Source organism: Microcaecilia unicolor, chromosome 12, assembly GCF_901765095.1.
Source record: "Microcaecilia unicolor chromosome 12, aMicUni1.1, whole genome shotgun sequence".
Taxonomy (NCBI): domain Eukaryota; kingdom Metazoa; phylum Chordata; class Amphibia; order Gymnophiona; family Siphonopidae; genus Microcaecilia; species Microcaecilia unicolor.
The window spans coordinates 63,861,607-63,879,503 of NC_044042.1; the positions used below are offsets into that span (position 1 = coordinate 63,861,607).

Here is a 17,897-nt window from a genome sequence, read left to right on the forward strand (position 1 = left end):
TCTCTCATTCTCTCTCTGACACACTCACTCCATCTCTCACACACACTATCTCAAACATACACTCCAAGGAAAACCTTGCTAGCGCCCGTTTCATTTCTGACAGAAACGGGCCTTTTTTACTAGTATGATAATAAAAATATATTATATGCAACAGATATACATGAATAACTATAAAACTCATAATTTAAAAAAGTATATATATGTATATAATTGTTACACAAATTGACTAATACAACAATTCATAGGATAAAAAATGATGTAAAATAAAAGTTGTGAATAAAATATTATTTGTATAAGATACAATGGTGTTGTATACAAGCATAAAAAACACAATTGGGTTACAAAAATGTAGTAACTATATATTGCACAATAATAACTACATATGAACAAATAAGAGGACCTATCCAAATTAAAAGAAGAATAAAAGGAAAAAGGGAGAACAAAACAATATATATAAATATATATATATAGTGTTATATAACCAAAATAATAAACCATATTGTTTCTTTATAGACGTCTCCTCTGGTTTTTAGAAGAGCCTACTTTTCCTACTTCTTGCTTCTGCAACCTTTTACATAGGAACCAGTGTCCCTCCACCCCTTTGGAGTGGTTTTCTTTGCTCGGTAGTACAGAATAGTCATTTGATACTGACACTTCTTTTAGCAATGCCCTTCTTGTGTTTTTCTTCTTTCTCACCATGTCCAGTTTTCTTGAGTCAAGCTTTTCATCAATTGAAATGGGGATATTTATTTATTTACTAGGGAAAAAGGCCCGTTTCTGACACAAATGAAACGGGCGCTAGCAATGTTTTCCTCAGAGTGTGTGTGTTTTACAGAGTGTGTGTGAGAGTGAGTGTGTGATAGAGAGAGAGAGAGTGAATGTGTGAGTGTGTGTGACAGAGAGAGAGTGAATGTGTGTGTGAGTGTGTGTGACAGAGAGAGTGAGACTGTGTGCGAGAGTGTGTGTGTGTGTGAGAATGAGAGTGTGTGCCAGGGGCCCCCTCCCTCCCAGTTTCAGGGTCCGCCCGCCCTCCCTCCCACCCACCCACCCAGTTCCAGGGTTGTTGCCCCCTCCCCCTCCCCCTCCATCCAAGTTTCATGGTCCCCCCCTCCCTCCCAGTTTCAGGGTCCACCTGGCTCCCCTCCAAGTTCCAGGGTCCGCCCTCCCTCCCACCCACCCAGTTCCAGGGTCATTGCCCCCCCTCTTCCTCCCCCCTCCAGCCACCCTGTGATGTTTAAGTGAAAAATTAGGGAGCTGTGAGTGTGTGTGTGTGTGTGTGTGTGTGTGTGTGTGTGTGTGTGTGTGTGTGTGAGAATGAGAGTGTGTGCCAGGGGCCCCCTCCCTCCCTCCCAGTTTCAGGGTCCGTCCGCCCCCCCTCCCAGTTCCAGGGTAGTTGCCCCCCTCTTCCCCCCCCCCCCAGCCACCCTGCGATGTTTAAGTGAAAAATTAGGGAGCTGTGTAGTGTAACAAAACGCACCTGCAATGTTGTGAAGCTGGCTCCGTGGCTTCATTGAAGTGAAGGGTTGGTAAGGTTCGTCAGATTCGTGAGTCTGTAACCATCTCTCTTGGCCCCGCCCTCGCGCCTCTGATTGGTCTGCCGCCCTCGACGTCAAAACGTGATGACGTCGAGGGTGGCGGACCTATCAGAGGCGCGGGGGTGGGGCCAAGAGAGATGGTTACAGACTCACGAATCTGACGAACCTTACCAACCCTTCACGTCAATGAAGCCACGGAGTCAGCTTCAGAACGTTGGAGGTGCTTTTTATTACAGTAGAGATTTGTTGCATTTGTATCCCACATTTTCCCACCTATTTGCAGGCTCAATGTGGCTTACAATTTCGGTCATGGCTTTCGCCATAACAGAGAAAAAAGATACAATTGGTTTTACATGGAGAGCAAGGATGACATAATAAAATTAAACAGGTAAAAAGAGAAAGCTTTCAATTGGTATTACATAGAGAACTTGGAGTTGTGATCCCAGTATTTTCTGATACAGTACGTAAGAACATAAGAATAGCCATACTGGGTCAGACCAATGGTGCATCTAGCCCAGTATCCTGTTTCCAACAGTGACCAATCCAGGTCACAAGTACCTGGAAGAAACCCAAATAGTAACAACATTCCATCCTACCAATCCCAAGGAGAAGCAATGGCTTTCCCCACGTCTATCTCAATAGCAGACTATGGACTTTTCCTCCAGGAACATATCCAAACCTTTTGAAACCCAGATACACTAACCGCTGATACCACTGGCAATGAGTTCCAGAGCTTAACTATTCATTGAGTGAAAAAAGATTTCCTCCTGTTCATTTTAAAAGTAGTACCATGTAAATTCCTTGATTGTCCCCTAGTCGTTTTACTTTTTGAAAGAGTAACAATTGATTCATTTGACATTTCTACTTGTTCTACACCACTTAGGATTTTGTAGACCTCAATCATATCTCCCCTCAGCCATCTCTTTTCCGAGCTCAAGAGCTCGAACCTCTTTAGCCTTTCCTCATAAGAGAGGAGTTCCATCTCCTTTATCATTTTGGTCGCTGTTCTTTGAACCTTTTCTAATTCTGCTATATCTTTTTTGAGATGTACCAGGCTCATTTTCAAAGCACTTAGCCTCCCAAAGTTCCATAGAAACCTATGGAACTTAGCCTCCCAAAGTGCTTTGAAAATATGCCTCCATATGGTGACCAGAATTGAACACAATACTCAAGTTGGGGTCTCACCATGGAGCGACACAGAGGCATTATAGTATTCTCTGTCTTATTTACCATCCCTTTCCTAATAATTCCTAGCATCCTGTTTACTTTTTGGGCAAAGTTAAAAATACCTGCCCATATTGCACTCACCACATCACCTCATCTCCATGCTCACTGAAATACCATCTCCCTTGTTAATGAAAATAAAATACAGGGGAACCACACTAAGCATACTTAGTTACAATGGCAGCATTACCTAAGGCCAAGAAGCCAAAAATGACTGAGACCACACCTCAGTCTATGCTGCTCTCTAGCATACCTAGGGTGGGGCAGTGGGGGCAGTCTGCCCCGGGTGCCGGCAGCAAGGGGATGCACAGAGCAGGTACACAGCTGTTGGCTTAGCTGGTCTCCTGCCCCGGAACAGGAAGTTGATATGAGAGGGGGCAGGGGACCGGCAGAGCCGACAGCCGTGCTCCTGCTCTGCACGCTCTCTTGCTTGGAGAAGGGATGTCTGTGCTGGCCAAAAGGGTGCACGCTACGCCGAGGGAGTGCCCTGCCCTGTCCTGGGTACCATATAAGTTAGGTACGCTGCTGATGCTGCTCACTGTCTGAAATGCTTATTTGCCCCAGCACCGTAGGAATTAAATGAAGAAAACCACAGCACCTATACACATCCAAAAGAATTTGGAAATCAAGAGTTAGACCAGCAAATAAGGAAAGACAAGTGGCAAAAATGCAGTGGGAAATACAGAGTCACTTCAAGAACCACACATAGATCAAAATCTGCCATGGGAATAATTAAAGAGAGAAAAACTTTAACCTAAAAAAGAGAGACTGGCAATTGCAGTGCAGAGCAATGGACTACAGACTACATATAAAAGAAAATACAGCAAAACAGATAAATGCAGTTGAACTGGAAACCATTAAACATCTCATTGCCAGGTGCAATGAACTGATCTCAGAATGCCTACAGAAAGACACCACATCAAGTGAAGATCCTGAAAAAAAGGATACAAGCAAAACAAGAATACTAATTCATAAAAGGACCTGGTGACAGCCTTTTTCTGTGTGCTACAGAAAAAGAGGCACAACAAGGTAACGTGAAGTTACATGGAAATTCTTTTTCACTCAACAAATAGTTAAGCTCTGAAACCCTTTGCCAGAGGATGTGGTAACAGCGTATCTGGATAACAAGTTCCTGGAGGACAAGTCCATAGTCTGCTATTGAGACAGACATGGGGAAGCCATTACTTGTCCTGGGATTGGTAGCATGGAATGTTGCTACTATTTGGGTTTCTGCCAGGTACTTTTGACCTGGATTGGCCACTGTTGGAAACAGAATACTGGGCTAGATGGACCATTGATCTGACCCAGTATGGCTATTCTTATGTTCTCTGAGCATGCTCTGTGTGGTTTCCCCACCTTTTTTCTATAAGGAGTGTTGTCACCAGATTGACCCTGCAGGTCTGTAAGGGGATAATGAGACTCATGCATTGAGAAATGAAGTAACAAATGCATTCTGTGGCTTGGAGCAAGATGAGACTGAAATGTTTCATTAAATGCCTCTTTTGCCTTATTCACCGCTGTTCAGTCTCCCACACAGGTTCTGCTTCATCTATGAATAGTAAATGTTTTCATTTCCCAAATAGCTATTTGCCTCCGGCTGTTTTTCCATTGGCCCCATGATTTGTACAACCAGAGTGATTATCAATAGACCTTTCAAACTGGTAAGCAGAATGCTTTGGAGCAAGAAATAAGGTCACATAGAAGGGTAGGGAAAAGAGAAATAAGATTGAAACCAAGATATTGCATATGATTAATTTGTCCATTTGTTCATTAATCTATTATGTAATCAGAAGAATATTCGGTATAGCATTGAAGGCTTCTCCTTGCATCAAGCCGCAGCAATTTAAAAATGTAATTACAATATGTGGAAAGAAAGGTCATCTTTTTATTGGACTTAATACATGGGAAGGGCAATTTTGAAATGTGCTGGACTGTTTGTTTACTTGATACCAGCAGATCTGCAAGATGATTTTCAAATGGAAATTCCCCAGGAGTACTACAAGGATTCTATCCTCTGCTTACTTTGCAGACAAAACATACATATGGATATTTCAAAATTAAATCCCATATGTGCTTTGCAATCTTTGTCTCAACCCTACCCCTGACACCATCTCTTTCCACTGCTGGCAAATGTTGTGAACAGTGTCATGCTTTCACCCACATGTGGGTGTAGGAGGCCACCTTCAGCTAGGCCTTTCCCCACAGGTAAACATAGGTCTGTACACATAAATCCTTTCTTGACTTGCTTTTGGGAGCTACACTACTTCCATTAAATCAAGAGAAGAAATGTTCCTCCACAAAAGTGTTGCCTTGCTCTCCTTGTTTTATTTTGTCTTTAACCTTTAGCCTGTTCCACCAGTATAGCATCCCTTTCACCTTTTCTGCATTGAATAATATATATCTCAGTGGCGGCCTTATCATTAGGCCATCTGAGGCAGAGGCCTCAGGCGGCAGTCTTTTGAAGTGGCATCCACCCCCACTGCACTTTGGCATCACTCCCAGTCTTCCTTCCCTGAATTTACCTTCTTTTCTTGTTTTCCAAATGTTTGGGCAGCAGTGCTTCCCATACGCTGCCCTGCCGTTGACTCCTTCTCTCTTTAGGCCACAGTAGAGAGAAGGGGCCTGGGCTGGTGGCAGGGTAGCATATGGGAATCACTGCCACCCCGACTTTTGGAAAGCCAGAAAAGAAGGAAGGAAGGAAGAGGGGAGCGGAGCCGGGGGGAGCTGAGCGGAGCTGGGGTGGCAGACATCCCCTCGCCTCAGGCGGCAGACTGTCTTGGGCCACCCCTGATATATAAGTACATAAGTATTGCCATACTGGAAAAGACCAAAGGTCCATCAAGCCCAGCATCCTGTTTCCAACAGTGGCCAATCCAGGTCACAAATACCTGACAAGATCTAAAAAATAGTACTAAACATTTTATACTGCTTCTCCCAGAAATAGTGGATTTTCCCCAAGTCCATTTAATAATGGTCTATGGACTTTTCCTTTAGGAAGCCGTCCAAACCTTTTAAAAACTCCACTAAGCTAACTGCCTTTACCACATTCTCTGGCAACGAATTCCAGAGTTTAACTACACGTTGAGTGAAGAAACATTTTCTCCGATTTGTTTTAAATTTACTACATTGTAGCTTCATTGCATGCCCCCTAGTCCTAGTATTTTTGGAAAGAGTAAACAGACACTTCACATCTACCCGTTCAACTCCAATCATTATTTTATAGACCTCTATCATATCTCTCCTCAGCCGCCTTTTCTCCAAGCTGAAGAACCCTAGCCGCTTTAGCCTTTCCTCATAGGGAAGTTGTCCCATCCCCTTTATCATTTTCGTCACCCTTCTCTGCACCTTTTCTAATTCCACTATATCTTTTTTGAGATGCGGCGACCAGAATTGAACACAATATTCGAGGTGCGTTCGCACCATGAAGCGATACAAAGGCATTATAACATCCCCATTTTTGTTTTCCATTCCTTTCCTAATAATACCTAACATTCTATTTGCTTTCTTAGCCGCAGCAGCACACTGAGCAGAAGGTTTCAACGTATCATCAACGATGACACCTAGATCCCTTTCTTGGTCTGTGACTCCTAACGTGGAACCTTGCATGACGTAGCTATAATTCGGGTTCCTCTTTCCCACATGCATCACTTTGCACTTGCTCATATTAAACGTCATCTGCCATTTAGATGCCCAGTCTCCCAGTCTCGTAAGGTCCTCTTGTAATTTTTCACAATCCTCCCGCGATATATATATATATATATATATATATATATATATATATATATATATATATATATATATATATATATATATATATATGATATTAGAAGAGAAGCATGAATAAGATCCCTTTTTGGTGATTGTAGTTCTGTGAAATATGCTGGCAAGACCTGCAGCATGGTATCTTGTACAGTTGTGTAAGGAAACATACAGGAAACATTTTTGGTGGCTGATTCATTGTAACAAAGACCTTATGACTGTAGGAGTACCAATAGCTTAAGGTCATCTCAGCAAAATAGCAAGGAAGTAACTGCATCTATATAACCCAATTCTTTTCTTTTCTTTATAAGTTAATTTTTAAATACCAAGAATAAACTCTTGTACAAATTAGCTCTCAAATACAATATAAACAATAAGAAAAAAAAGATCAAGACCTTTAATCTATAGAAGAAATGGCTACAAATCCACAACAGAGGAATTCTAAGAAAGAAAAACACAATGAAAACCATATTATCTGCCCTCATTAAGAAGACTCAACTTGTTTCACTGACGGATAATGACTTGGAATCTTCTCTGGATGTTGCAGTTTATTGGAATCCTCCATGATTGTACCTGCTACTATGATTGCTCCTTTTTATCTGCAAACACATGATAATGCATTCAGACTTGAGGATCAGAAGAACATCCTATAATTTTCTTGCTATTAATAAAGGCCATTAATTCAGATGGCTAAAAAACCCCCACATATTTACCCAACTGAAATTTAACAAATAATTTACAGGGAAACTTCAAAAAAGGAAAGGACTACAGGACCCGGGGCAGCATGGTTTCATTAGAGGCAGGTCTCCTCAGACAAATCTGATGGATTTCGTTGACTGGATGACCAAACAGTTTGGTGAGGGAGGGGCGCTAGATGTGGTGTACTTGGATTTTAGCAAAGCCTTTGACACGGTTCCGCACAGACGACTGATATATAAACTGAGTGTCCTCGGTATGGGACCTAAAGTGACTGACTAGGTTAAAAACTGGTTAAATAGAAGGAGACAGATAGTAGTGATAAATGGAGTTTGCTCCGAAGAAAAGGATGTTATCAGTGGTGTACCATAGGGATCTGTCCTTGGGCCGGTTCTTTTTAATGTCTTTGTGAGTGATATTGCAGAAGGACTATCTGGTAAGGTTTGTCTCTTTATGGATGATACCAAACTCTGTAATAGGGTGGACACCCTGGAGGGTATGGATAGCATGAGGAGAAATCTAGCAAAGCTTGAAGAATGGTCTAATAATTGGCAACACAGATTTAATGCTAAAAAATGCAGGGTCATGCACTTGGCTTACAAAAATCTAAGGGAACTGTATAGTATAGGGGGTGAAGTACTTCTGTGTATGAAAGAAGTATCTCACCCCTATATTATACACTTGGGAGTGATCATATCTGATGATCTTAAGGTGGCCAATCAGGTAGAAAAGGCGACGGTCAAAGCCAGAAGGCTGCTCGGGTGCATAGAGGGAAGAATGGCCTGCAGGAAAAAAGAGGTGATAGTGCCCTTGTATAAGTCTCTGGTGAGGCTCCATTTAGAATACTGTGTGCAATTCTGGAGACTGCACCTACAAAAAGATATAAACAGGACGGATTCAATCCAGAGCACAGCTACAAAACTAGTCAGTGGTCTCTGTCATAGAGCGTATGGGGACAGACTTATAGACCTCAATACGTATACTCTGGTAGAAAGGTGGGAGAAAGGGGATATGATAGAGATGTCTAAATACCTCCTTGGTATTAAGGTACAGAAGATGAGCCTTTTTCAAATGAAAGAAAACTCTGGAATGAGAGGGCATAGGATGAAGTTGAGAGATTTCAGACTCAGGAGTAATCTAAGCAAATACTTTTTCACAGAAAGGGTGGTGGACATGTGGAATAGCCTCCCAGTGGAGGTCTTGGAGACAAGGACTGTGTCTGAATTTAAGAAAGCATTGGGACAGGCACATGGGATCTCTTATGGAAAGGAGGAGATAGTGGTTACTGAGGATGGGCAGACAGGATGGGCCCATTTGACCCTTATCTGCCGTCATGTTTCTATGAAAGAGCAGCCAACTACAATACCCTGGAACTAAGCAGTAGAAAGTGCTACAAACCTCAGAGCAGCTATAACTAAACTGAATGCAAACAACAACCAGATGCAGAAGTTCTAGATGGAAATGTGGGGAGTAATTTGCAGAGGACATTCCACTGCAAATGCAGAAAACTGAAAGAATCATGATTTGCAGACAAAAGCAGTGATTGCTTTCCTTGTTGAGGGCAGTCAATTTACAAACATTTGAGGGCAGAAAGCTTCAAAGGGGATGTCGGAATCACTGAAGAAATTGCATAAAAGATGTCATACAAGCAATACAGTCTTCCTGCTTTAAAAACTATACAGTATGAAACTGAAAAGGTCACAAGAAACATTAGAGAACATTAATTCTGTGTTAGAGATCATAGAGAGATGAAGATACGTGGAAGAAAAACTGAAAAACATCATGTACCCTCCATATTGTCCTATAGGTCTGCCTGATTCATATAATCCCCTAATAAAAATCGGAGCAAGACCAAAGTATGAACTAATATTGGAGTATACAAAGGGGAAGCTCAATGACCAATTCGGGAGAACAGAAACTGAAGACACAAGAAACAGTGGAAATGACAAAAAATCTCACTCCACTCTTTATCAAAGGCCATTGGGGCAGCATTGGTCCTTTTGGTTTGTTGTCATCTCCACTGTTTCTGGTGCCTTGCTGTGGGGTGTGGAGTATTGTTCTTCTGTTGTCTTTGAACAGAAGCTGAAGACATGTGGTAGAGCAGCCTGAGATAGCAGAGGAAAGACTTTCAAATGGTTTTCACACAGCCAGAGGCTGGAGGCAGCTCAGCATTAGAATGGAATAGAATGAATGGATTTGGTACACCGCATTTCTGTTGTAGAACCAAAGCGGTTTACATATGATATTCAAGTACTTTCTCTGTCCCTAGCCTTTGACATGACATGGAAAATGTTTTCCAATGTCTTTTCATGTCATTTTTCCCCAAAATGACAGGTAAAAAGCAACATGGGGAGGGGGGGTGGGGTGGAAGCCACTGCTTGCCCTGGGATTAGTAGCATGGAATGGTGCTAGTAATTGAGTTTCTATCAGGTACTTGTGACCTGGATTGGCCACTGTTGGAAGCAGGATGCTGGGCTACATGGACCATTGCTCTGGCCCAGTATAGTTATTCTTATGTTCTTATGTTTTGTATGTCATTAATGATATGCAGTCTTACAAAAGAGTGTGTACTTTTCACTATTCACGAAGAATGTGCACTATTTCTCTTTCACAATAGTGTGCACATACAGAAACCAATGCGTATGGACGAACATTATGCACACTATCGGGACAGAGTGCCCACTCTTTCCGAAAGAGTTCATCCTCTCTGCAAATAGGGCTAGATTCAATAAATAGGGCCCATTATCACCATGCAGCATTCAGAAAATATAGCAATGCTAGAACAGGGAAACAAAACAAAAAAGATAGAGAAGAGACCCTATCAATGAAACTCCAGAAGATTTATTTATTTTTGTTACATTTGCACCCCGCGCTTTTCCCACTCATGGCAGGCTCACATGGGGCAATGGAAGGTTAAGTGACTTGCCCAGAGTCACAAGGAGCTGCCTGTGCCTGAAGTGGGAATCAAACTCAGTTCCTCAGGACCAAAGTCCACCACCTTAACCACTAGGCCACTCCTCTGCTTGGAGTTTCAGCAAGGAATAACATCACAGGTCAGAAAAACTCCATAAACACCACATGTGCAAAAAAAACTTATGCAAACTGTCCAGAACTTTCATCTAATAAAATTTTCAAAGAAAAAGTACTTAGCTATCTCAAAAAGAGCACCCTTGGTCGTTCATTCAAAAGTGAAGTCTCTAGGGTTCTAATATCAGAACAAAAAGGCAGAAAAAAAATCAGCCACTTTGGTGTCTTTCAAAACACGTTCAAACTCGCAGAGCATCGGATTTCCGACAGGGGCCCTGTTTTGCCAATGCTGCCTCAGGGGAACCTGAACAGTTCTAAACAAAATCTGCCAAACCCTTTTTGATTTGCTGAATATGAAGTTTAGGTGCACGTGTTATAGAATAGGGCGAAGGGCAGATCTGTGCATAATTCCTAATTACTGCCAATTAAGTGCTCATTAACACCAATTGATTAATTTGTTTACACGCGGATCTGAGATCCATGCCCAAATTTGGGTAACCTATGCAGAATCTGGGGAATAGTGTGTTCTCTTTACAAACAGTGCCCAGTTGTTGCCAAAAGTGTGCCTTTTTCATTGTTCCTGTAATGAAAAGAATAAGGTTAATCCTCTCTCCCCAAACCAAATGAAAATTTGCATAAATGACACAGGAAACAATATAGCACAAAAATGTTCAGGCTGCAGAACTCTAAACAGCATAGCTGAAACTGTCTTCACAGCAGGGGATACAGCTTGTGGGTAGATGCAGCTCAGCTGAGCTGAAATTACTCTCACAGCAGGGGCTGAAGGTAGTGAGCAGTCCAAGGTCTTCTACCACTGCAAGAAGGTGGGACAATTGAAAAGTAACTGCCTGATGTGGAAACCTGAGAAGCATGTGACTTGAGGAAAGGGGAGTTAGCTCCCAACAGCTAGTCAAATAAGGGGTGAATGCAGAAAGCCTGTGTTAGTGCCCTATGCTGATGGCTTTTGCATGCTACTTGCACTAAGAGCCCTGTTTTGCATGCATTTGCATGCTAGTTGCATTCAGAGCCCGTGAGCGCGTTGTTTCACATGCTGAGGGGCTTTGACATGGGGCGACACTAGTATGGCGCTAACAGCCTCTAGCGTCTGCGTTTGCTTCTGATCATCGCCCCGTTAGTGCACAGCTTCTAATCCAAGCATAACGCCCAATTTTTGCTCACTGATACAATAAAAGAATTATATGCAAATAGGACCTATGCAAAACTTGTATGTTAATCAGGAAGAGCACACTGGCCACATGTGCACAAGGTTCTGTACTAAGAGCTGTATGTATGTCAAAGCAGAAAAGAACACACATTTGCGCATTTGCTGAAATGCTATTTTGTGCATTCAATTTTTGAGAACCAGATCTGTGCTGATGCATTTCTTTCTGCTCAGACCTGTGCTCAGCTGCTCTTAGGCCCCGATGATCAATTGCCCATGCTGTTCTGAAACAGCACCCTAAAAATAGTGCTGGAACAGAACAGGGAATTAACTCCCCAATGATCAATGCTAATAACATGCAAATTTAGGCGCATTATTAGCATTGATCATCGAGGAGAAACTCCCTTATATGGTAGAGAAGCCCTGTCCACTTCATCCCAGGATGCACTGGGCAGGGTGCCGCCATTTTGAAGTCGGCACTGAAAGGAGGCGGGAGTACTACTCCCTCCTCCTTACTACAAGGTACAGGGGAGATGAGGGAGTCACTAGATGACCAGGGTGGGTGGGAGGTGGGGGTATGCAGCCCACTGCCCCAACAGGGATTTATTTTTTGTGTCAGGAGGCTAGGGGGCTTAGAGGTCCACTGGACCTCTAACTCCCCTGTGCCTTCATGTTGGGGGGGCCTGGGGCTTGGAGGGCAGTAGACCACCAGGGCTTCAGCCATTGGGGGGGGTCCACTGGACCTCCAGGACTGATGGCAACCCAGGCTGACAGTGACAGTCTGTCTGAGCTGCCTGGCATGGATGGGAGGGGGGGGGGGGGAAGATCCTTAACCCTAATGCCAGCACTGAGCTGGAATAAGGTTAAGGTGCTATTCGGCCCATACGATCAGAGTGCAGTGCTCTGATTATACAGGAGGAATACCGGAGAGCTACATTTAAATATCACTTAAATGAGCCCTTCGGTATTCCCTGCGTGATTGTGCCAGACCCCCTCTGATCATCCACGTTAGGTAAATGCAGGTGCTAGTCCGGCGCTGGTGGCCTCTAATGCCCGCAGGGGTCCTTAGTGCAGAGCTGTCACTTCCCCTGTTCTGTTTTTGTTTTACACATTCTCTTCAATGAAAAAGAAGGCTTTACACCCTCACAGACATTACTGCAGAAGAGCAACTAATCCTTTCGCACCTCCTTAGACTCGGCATTCAAGCTCCAGCATTGTGTTCAGCCTGAAAGTCTTCAGTGCACTTATCTACATCAGTGGGGAATAGCTAATAGCCTCATTACTATTGATGTTAATACGCTGTGCGCTGGTATCTAAGGGAAGCTGTTGGGGGGCTCGGACCCTAAAAGGGACCTGTAAGATTTATCTTTATCTTCCCCCCATAATTATTCTCCTCTATAATTATTCTGTTTGCTGTTTTCAGCCCCGGCTTGCAGGCTGCAGAGTGCAATTGTGAAATAACGTAAAATATCTATAGGCTTCCACACTTCCCTTCTCAGACTGGGGGGGGAGATGCATCAATCAAACGTTAAAAAATAAAAAACGTAAAAGTGCTTAACGATTTTTTTAAAACGAGGAATGCAGTACAAAAATGCTCCAGAAATGTTCGGATCAGTATTGCAAAGTAGGATTTATCACAGAATCGTTAAACCCGTCGTTAATCAGCGCCAAAAGCATGCGCAGAGCAGCCGAGCGTTATGCTGGCTGCTCTGCGCATGCCACAAAGATGTCACAGATGTCAAAACAAAAAAAACCCCACAAACACATGTGTTTCGGGAGGGGGCAAAGGCGCTCGTCATGAGCGTCCTGTATGTATGCCTTGCCCCCCCCCCCCGCTGCTCTCTGCTTCCCCCCCCCCCCCCCCGCACGAAAAAACTCCAATTTTAGCAGCCCCAGCCCTGGGCCGGCCCTCCTCCCTTCCTGTGTAATCTCCCACACTTGCTCTGCCTCCCGCCATGCTCCGGTCCCTGCCCCGCCCCCGCTGCCCCCCCTTAGGTCGTCGCCGCCGCTCCCCCCTCCAACGAATCCCCCCTTTGCCTTACCGGCCCGTGCAGCGCCTCTCACCTCTGCTGCACGGGCAATAACAGCTGATCGGCGATTCAGCAGGCCTCCTCAGACGTCCCTTCTTTCTTCCTGGGCCCGCCCTCCTCTGACGTAGGTAAACTACCTACGTCAGAGGAGGGCGGGCCCAGGAAGAAAGAAGGGACGTCTGAGGAGGCCTGCTGAATCGCCGATCAGCTGTTATTGCCCGTACAGCAGAGGTGAGAGGCGCTGCACGGGCCGGTAAGGCAAAGGGGGGGGTCGTTGGAGGGGGGGAGCAGCGGCGACGACCTAAGGGGGGGCGGGGCACGGGACCGGAGCATGGCGAGAGGCACAGCTAGTGTGGGAGAATACACAGGAAGGGAGGAGGGCCGGCCCGGGGCTGCTAAAATTGGAGATTTTTCGTGCGGGGGGGAAGCGGGGAGCAGCGGGGGGGGGGGGGCAAGGCGTCCATACAGGATGCTCATGACGAGTGCCCTTGCCCCCTCCCAATTTTCTTTTCTTTTTTAGTGCTGAGGGAGAGGGGAGCAGCGGCGACCTGGGGCGTCAATAAAGGACGCCCCTGACGCGCGTTTTCGCCCCCCCCTAGTTATTTTTTTTAATAGATTTCACTTGTAAACTTGTAGCAGACAGCCCTAATGAGAGGTACAGACCTCTCGTTAGATTTCACAGTGTTTTCGTGCGTTAAATGAATCGGAAAAGGTTAGTGCATGTCATTTCAATAGGGTTTGTAGAAGAATCCCTCATCTGCATTCCGTTTTCGTTAGCTGCTAGCTTCGTCGGTAAAAGCCCTTTGATGCATGCAGTGGATCAAAATTTCCTCGTTGGAGGGTCGTTAAATGCTCATTAAGGTTTAGTGCATCTGCCTCTGGGTCCGGTCATATTTACGCATCAAAGTGTGACTACTTGGGCAGTCATGGGAGGGGAAACTGGGAAGTGGGACTTTTTGCAACATGGTGCAGGTGGTATTGGGAGGAGTTTGGAGACCGTTATAGAAGTTTGCTTAAGACAGGAGAGGGACAATGGGATTGTGAAAGGAAGTTGCGTATTCGTATATTTCTGCTGATATGGCTTATGTAAGGAGTTGTAACCTAAGCCATGACATTATATAAGCAGGTTACTTATTCTATTATGTGTTTTCAAGAAATAACAAAACAGGAGTATATTCATTTAGGTGGTTCTGTTTTATGAGAATATTATTCTGCTTAGTCCTATACTTTACATGATATTACTTTATAATATTGATTCCCTATAAAAAAGAATATCATCTTTATAGAAGCTGGAAAGATCTTTTTTTCAGACAGTTTGTTGCTCATAAAGGCCAGATAGGGGATGAAGATGGCATAAGTTATGACTCAGGGGTTGTAACTACCATTAGGGTTATGAACTGATAATTGATTTGCTAGAAGTCAGATAGGTGGGACTGGGAAAGTGGATGATTGGTTGGTGGGATGTAACTAAGATGATAATTAGTTTATTGATTATTGTATAACACTTGCCAAGACAACGTGGAGGAGTGGCCTAGTGGTTAGAGCACTGGTCTTGTAATCCAGAGGTGGCACCCACTACTGCTCCTTGTGATCTTTGGCAAGTCACTTAACCCTCCATTGCCTCAGGTACAAACTTAGATTGTGAGCCCTCCTGGGACAAAGAAATATCCAGAGTACCTGAATGTAACTGACCTTGAGCTACTACTGAAAAAAGTGTGAGCAAAATACCAAATTAAAAAAAAAATGTGTAAAAATGAGAGAAATCTATGTAAGTTGGGCTTCCCTGCCCAAGGAAGTCTATCTACATTTCTTTTCCGTATTCCTGCTTAAGCCTACTTTTACTTGTTTCCTGAATAAACTTTTCCTTTTTTGTTTCACTTCTGAGTATGTAAGTATTATTTCTTTTTATTAGTGCAAGAAACAAATCCAAGAGTGTGGGTTTCTAGCTAAGCTGGGTGCAGACTCCAACATCTCTAACACAAGGTGCTGAGCAGGGTTAACTTCTGCACAAAATCCTTTTCTAAATCATGCACCTAGAGGTCAAACTAACCCCATGCTAGGTACCATCTGAACAAGCTTTCTGCATCAGTCCCTAAGTTAGTACAATATAGAGGTGTCACTTCATATATTTTTTATATATTACATTTTATTTCTGTGTATGCAAGTGAACTAACACAGCAACTGTATTACTTTACCCACAGAAGGAAAGGAAATTGATATACTGCAAGCAGCCAGTTAGAAGCCAAAAGAACTGCTGAAGTACTGTGAAGCTGCAGTTTTGAAATCACGCAGAAGACTAGTACAGTAAATTGATTCAGATGCAAAAAGTCACATGACGAACAACAAAGCATTCTTTATAGAGACTGAGCACAGTGAGAGAAGCAAAGTTTTCCTTGCAGATGGCACAATAACCGCTAGAAATAAGTTCAAGATTCTCAAGAAAGATGTGCTCAAATTAATGGGAAGCTTTCTGCCACTACACTTTCACAGAAACGTATGCATAACTGGGAAGGGGGCAGATATATTAGCAGAAGTGAATATAAATGACAGCCTTGGTATCAACATTTCAATGGCCTCATCGCTGTGGATGTGTTGTGAGATGGCAATTCCAGCAGTGGGGAAGTAAGGCCAGCGCGGGACAGACTTCTAAGGTCTGTGTCCTGAAAATGGCAAAGACAGATCAGGATGAAGTACGCGTACTTTATACCAGTGGCAATCCTAGGTCAGCTGCCACCCGGGGCGGATCGCTGCTGCGCACCCCCCCCCCCCCGGGTGCAGCGGCATCCGTCCCCCCGGGGTGCAGCACGACACCCCCCCCCCCGGCGCAATGACATCCCCCTCCCTGGCTCATCAAGCCCCCCCCGGCGCAATGACACCCCCTCCCAGGCGCATCAAGCCTCCCCGGGGTGCATTCTTGGCTGCTGGAGGGTGCAGAGAGCAGCCACGCGCCTGTCGGCTCCACTGGCTCCCTGCTTCCTCTGCCCCGGAACAGGAAGTAACCTGTTCCAGGGCAGAGGGAGCAGGGAACCAGCAGAGCCGACAGGCGCGCAGCTGCTCTCTGCACCCTCCAGCAGTGTGCACCTGGGGTGGACCACCCCCACCGCCCCACCCTTCCTACGCCACTGCTTTATACCACATTCATATTGTATGCTACGAGTGTGGGTGTTGTTTATCTCAGTGGAAGAGGGGAAGACATCTTCCAGTTGAATGTAGCGAGTAAAATGTTGCTAGTAATACTGTTGGATTGTTGGTTTAATCATGAACTGATAATACATGTGACTGTTGGACAGACTGGATATACCGTGCAGATCTTTATCTGTCATCATTTACTATGTTTACTGTGTAGCCTTACAGGAGCATAAGGAAGCTAAACAGCTATCCAAACCTCCAGTGACGTAGTCAGGAATTTTATACAAGGGGTGCGTCGCCACTCACCTGTACCTTAAAATCCTCTCTGCTGCATTCTTCACCCAGGCCGCGGCAGTGGCACTCATAGGCTGCCTGCGGCAGTGGCGTAGCCAGAAGTCAATTTTTGGGTGGGCCAACAGGTTGGATGGGTGGGCACTAGACAGTGGTGTGCTGGTAAATGTTTAAGAACAGGCTCTCTCCCCGGTCCACCTCTGCGCCCCTCCCCCGTCCACCTGTGCACCTCCCCTCAAAATTGCAGAGCTGGCTATAGCTAGGGAGACAGCCTGGCCGGGGGTGGGGGGGGGGGGAGGCAATGCATTACTCTCTCCAGGAAAAAAAAACATTAAATGATCCCAGGTTCCAATCTAATTCATGATTAATGTGGGATAAAATGCCATAAATAAGTAAATAAATATAAACTTTTAATGTTGAGCACCTGATTCTCAAAGTGGACATATTCCAAACACTATAATGAAAATAAAATTATTTTTTTTCTACCTTTGTTGTCTGGTGACTTTGTTTTTCTGATCATGCTGGCCCAGTATCTGATTCTGCTGCTATCTGTCCTCAACTCCGTTTCCAGGGCTTCCTTTCCATTTATTTCTTTACTTTCCGCCTTTCTTCTTCATTTCTTGCTCTATATCCATAAGTAAAAGCTGGGCCCTCCGCAGACTTGACTGTCCAGTGGATCCAGCTTCTGCCTATTTTCTTCATCCATGTGCAGTTTTTCTCCTCTCTTCCTTTTCCCTTATCTCATCTCCTTCCTCACTCTTCCATCCCCTCCATCCATGTCCAGCATTTCTTCTCTCTCCCTTCCCTCTCCTCCATCCATGTCCAGCAACCCTCCTCTCTCCTGCCCTTCTCTCCATCCATCCATGTCCAGCAACCCTCCTCTCCCCTGCCCTCCCCTCCATCCACCCATATCCAGCAACCTTCCTCTTCCCTCCCCTCCATCCACCCATGTCCAGCAACTCTCCTCTCCCCTCCCCTCCCCTCCCCTCCATCCATCCATATCCAGCAATTCTCTTCTCTCCCCTGCCCCCCTCTATTCATCCA

The 17,897-nt window shown here is 44.6% G+C and overlaps 1 protein-coding gene across 1 annotated transcript in view; it reads right to left on the bottom strand.

Annotated features, from left to right (window-relative positions):
* CALCOCO2 (calcium binding and coiled-coil domain 2) overlaps positions 1-7,403 on the bottom strand; it is a 119,074-nt gene extending 111,671 nt beyond the window's left edge. Inside the window, exon 1 of the mRNA XM_030221574.1 lies at positions 7,031-7,403. The gene's annotated coding sequence lies outside the window, so the exon portion shown is untranslated. The remainder of the gene's footprint in view (positions 1-7,030) is intronic.
* Between the last annotated feature and the right edge of the window lie 10,494 nt (positions 7,404-17,897).